The sequence below is a fragment of the Carya illinoinensis genome, chromosome 12 (genome assembly GCF_018687715.1).
Source record: "Carya illinoinensis cultivar Pawnee chromosome 12, C.illinoinensisPawnee_v1, whole genome shotgun sequence".
In the NCBI taxonomy this organism is placed as follows: Eukaryota; Viridiplantae; Streptophyta; class Magnoliopsida; order Fagales; family Juglandaceae; genus Carya; species Carya illinoinensis.
The window spans coordinates 8,165,989-8,170,653 of record NC_056763.1 but is presented as its reverse complement, the minus strand read 5'-3'; the positions used below and the strand labels follow the sequence as shown (position 1 = coordinate 8,170,653).

Sequence of the window (4,665 nt, the reverse complement as noted above, 5' to 3'; positions counted from 1 at the left end):
ATGGATTACTGATAGAATTAAACTCAGAATTAACAAGAAAATACTCAAGGGGGTCAAAATCATGAGCTATAGAAACTCCCTTTTCTATGAGTGAGTCAATCATATATGTCTGGTGGCTCTCGTCATCATCTTCTGGCTGTCTTGCAATATGGAAGATATTCACCTCGAGAGTCATGTTTCCAAAAGAAAGCTTCATGAGCCCATTCCTGCAATTAATAAGAGCATTAGCATCGCAAGGAAAGGCCTACCTAAAATCACAGGAATTTTAGAAGTAGTATCAACAATAGAGCTAGTGTCAAGGATTAGGAAATCAACAGGATAATAAAATTTATCAATTTGAATTAGAACATCCTCTACCACACCCCGGGGTACTTTGACTGAACGGTCAGCCAATTGTAATACCACAGTGGTTGGTTTGATTTCTCCCAGCCCCAACTGCAAATAAATAGAATATAGCATTAGATTCACGCTAGCTCCTAAATCTAGCAAAGCTTGCCCAAACTCATGATTTCCAATGCTACATGCAATGGTTGGGCAACCAGGATCCTTGTACTTGGGAGGAATCCGCTGCTCAATCAGAAATGTTGTCTTCTTAACATGGTGCTTCCTCTTCACTGTACACAAATCTTTAAGAACTTTTGCGTAAGTAGGAACTTGTTTAATAACATGCAAGAGAGGGAGGTTAATTTTTACCTGCTTGAGATTCTCCAAGATTTCATTGTTAGGATCCAAAGTTCGCTTATTTAGTTTTAAAGCTTGAGGAAATGGTACCTTAACTGGGCTCTTTATTACCTCGACTTCTTTGGGCAGCTCGGCACCACTATTACTTTGATCCTCTTCCACATCCTCTGATTTGTTCGTTGTTGGGATGTGTAATGACTTACCACTTCGTGTCACAATGGCATTCGCATCCTTCAAATTCTCTTGTGCCATGTGTTGACCATGGGGTACGGATTGAGCTTGAGAAGGAAACTTACCTCGCTCATTCATACTCAAGGAGCTCATCAATTTGGACACTTGGCTTTTTATCTCCTTATTTTCTTGAACAACTTGCATAATCAAAGATTCAAACTTTTGGTTAGTCTTACCTTGTGCCTCAATAAAAGCATGTAAAGTATCTTCTAAGGGGCTCCTAGAAGATGAAGGTGCATGATATGGTGTAGGATATAATCTAGGGGGTTGTGAGGGCGACTGGTTTTCAGACTTCCAGCTAAAATTGGGGTGATTACGCCACCCCGGATTATAGGTGTCAGAGAAATGTGTAAAAGGCTTCTTGTACATACCTAAGGCATTACATTGTTCCTCATACATTCTTCTCATCTCAGCACATGTGGGACACTCTTGGGCAAGGTGACCTACCCCACCACACACAAAACATGGTCCAAAAAACTCTGCATGATTAGCCACGTGTATTGGCTTTAAGTCCTTAGTCTTCAACGCCTCTAGCTCTGTAGTGAGCATCTCAACCTTAGCTTTTAGGTTATCTTCTTCCCTGAGATGGTAAATTCCACCACCATTTAGGTTTGCTGCAGGTCGTGACCTATTTGTGCTCTCAGTAGCACTAGGTCCAGTCCAAGTGTGAGCTTTTTCAGCAAGCTCATTGAGCTATTCTATGGCCTCATCAGGATCTTTCTGTAAGAACTCACCATTACACATCATCTCCACAAATTGACGCTCTCTAGGTGTAAGTCCCTCATAAAAATAACTCACTAAGCGCCAATTCTCATATCCATGGTGAGGACACATACTCAATAGCTCCTTAAATCTCTCCCAAGACTGATACAAAGTCTCACTATCCTTTTGTACAAAGGTGGAGATTTGCCTTTTTAAAGCATTGGTCTTATGTTGGGGAAAGTATTTATTAAAGAAGACCTGAGTCATCTCATTCCATGATCCAATAGATCGTGGTCTCAATGAGTATAACCAACTCTTAGCTCTATCGTTCAAAGAGAAAGGAAAGAACTTAAGTCTCACAATATCATCAGTTGCATTTTGACTATGAAAAGTGGCAACTACTTCCTCAAACTCCCTAATGTGCACATATGGATTTTCATTTTCCAAGCCATAAAAAATAGGGAGTAACTATATCATTCCTGTTTTAAAATCCAATTGGTGAATATTAGATGGAAACATGATGCATGATGGTGTGGCTATGCGTGTAGGGTGGAGGTAATCCTGAAGGGTCCTAGTGGGTTGATCTTCGTGTTCACTCATTTTCTTAGAATTAGAAGAATTATCAAATAAATGATCAGAAAAATTAAACTCTGACTCTAACACAGGTCTACAAGCAAACCGACCCAAGGCGTCTCTATACCTGTGCATGCAAGGTAGAGAAAAACGCAACACTAAAAAAAAAACTACAAAAAGAAAAAGAAAATAAAAAAAAGATGCAGCAAGCTAAAATAGGGAATGAAGTTACTGCCTTTACAAACTATTAAAAAGAAAAACTATCTCACAATTTTTCTATCGTTTCCTCGGCAACGGCGCCAAAATTTGATTACGCCCAAAGAATAACGCGGTAATTGTAGCACAGCTTTGGGGTGTCGATTCCACAGGGAGACAAATTAAAAGAATAGCAAGAGGAACAAAGAAACTAAAGAAAAAATATTAAATAAGTAATAGAAAACAAAGATTAATTTTAAATTTAAATTCAAGTGAAGCAAAGTGATTAACAGAAAAAGTACTCAAATTTGACAAACAATAGAGCGTCGGGAATCCCTTGCACAAATTTGGTATTTTAATTATTCTTAATTCATTGGATAACTCAATTAGGAACTCAATTCCTGCAATTCCCAATCGGAAGGTATAGATTTATAAACCAGACTTAAATCAAATGTAACTCTTTGAAAAAACATGAATTACTACCCCTATTGATAAAATCCAATGACGACAATATACTCAGGAAGTGATATTGCAGCAAAAAACTAAATCAATATAGATAAATAATTGATCCAAACATAATCAAAGAACTAATCCATTCAATAGAAAATGCATGACTGAATCCATAAACACAATAAATTCTATGATTATTCGGAGAAGAAAACATCAACGATGAATTGAGAATGATAAAACAAAAGAGTTTTAGCAATTGAAAATCAAATACATGAATTAACAATAAATTAGAAATACCATCTAATGTGCAAGTTCATTCCTAACCCTACTTGAGAATTTAGTTACCCATAAATATAATGGACAACAAAAATCTCTAGAGAAAACTGAAGCGAATGGTGGCCATGTAAGTGATTTTCTCCTCTCTTCAGATCTGCCTCTTGTGCCTCTTCCTCCCCTCCATTTCGTGCTAATGATATGCTTATATAGGGTAAGAAAGAAACCCTAATGTCCTCTTTATTTCCGCATAAAAAAAATCGCCTAAATTTTAGGACTTATCTTGCCAGCCACGTACACCCTTCAAGAGTTCTAATTTGGAAATTCTTATTAGAGACAAAGTTATAGCCCTTTAAGATATCTTTCTAATGCATCAAGAATCGAATCAATCTGATATGTGAGTAAAACGATACAGTCAAAAGACTAAAAGTATGTCCAGAGTGTCCCTAGCGAATTTCGGACTTGGACTTCTTGTGGTCTCATTTTGTGATTTTTTTTCTTTTTCTTTTCTTCCAAATTGCTCTCAAACCCCATGAATGTCCTCTTTTGAATTTGACTGGGCTTGACTTGCTCTTTTATAAACTCTGAAATTAGACATAAAAAAAAACTGCTTAGGAGTATCCCAACGTAAATAAAAATTCAATTTAAGAATACACATTAATTCCTATGATTTCTATCCACATTTTAGCATTTTAGTCCAATAATAGGGTATATAGAGTGCACTTTCACACACTCATCAAAATGCATCCCACCTTAACCGTCAAAACTCAGTTCTGTCATCGGACGAATTGACTCAAACAAACTTTTCTTATGCTTCATTCTTCCAATTGTAACCCACAGATGCCATACCATTGGTTTCCCTCAAGCCCAAGACGTGCCAAACTCCCCTTATTTTGCCTTGGTTAAGCTTGTAACCAGAGTTAAGGTCATTAATCAACTTAAAAGTGATTAGTCATCTCTAAACCATGTTTCAAGCTTAATTTGCTTCTTAATTCTTTCTCACCACTTTTATATGGACATTAATACTTTTATTGTTGTTTCCCACCATTCTCTAAACAAAGTCACCGCCAATCGCCATCTAGGTGCACCTCTCTAAGCATTGCAACTAATCAGACTCTAGCCTATGCAATTTACACCATTTTCTTAAGGGAAATCTCATCAAATACATCCCACCTTAACAGCCGTAACTCAGTTCTAGCATTGGAAGAATTGACTCTACGAAACCCATCTTTTCTTTCATTCTTCGAATTGTGGCCCAACAGATGTCATACGACTGGTTTCACTCATGCCCAAGATGTGCCATTCGCCCCTTATCTAGCCTTGGTTAAGCTTGTAACTGGACTTAAGCGCATTAATGAACTTACAAGTGATTAGTCATCTTTAAACCATCTTCCGCACTTAATTTGATTTTTAATTCTTTCTCTCTTTTTTGATATGGGCATTATTACTCTTATTGTTTTGTTTCCCATTATTCTTATAGTGGAATAGAAGATTAGACTTGACCCACCACATTTTAATAGAAGGAAAGTCATTCCAAGGCCATAGTCACAACCAATCGCC

At 37.2% G+C, this 4,665-nt stretch overlaps 1 non-coding gene across 1 annotated transcript; it reads left to right on the top strand.

Annotated features, from left to right (window-relative positions):
* Positions 1-1,726: 1,726 nt before the first annotated feature.
* On the top strand, positions 1,727-1,834 carry LOC122290570. Its single transcript, XR_006236433.1, has one exon. It is a non-coding gene; the product is annotated as a small nucleolar RNA R71 (small nucleolar RNA).
* Positions 1,835-4,665: the final 2,831 nt, after the last annotated feature.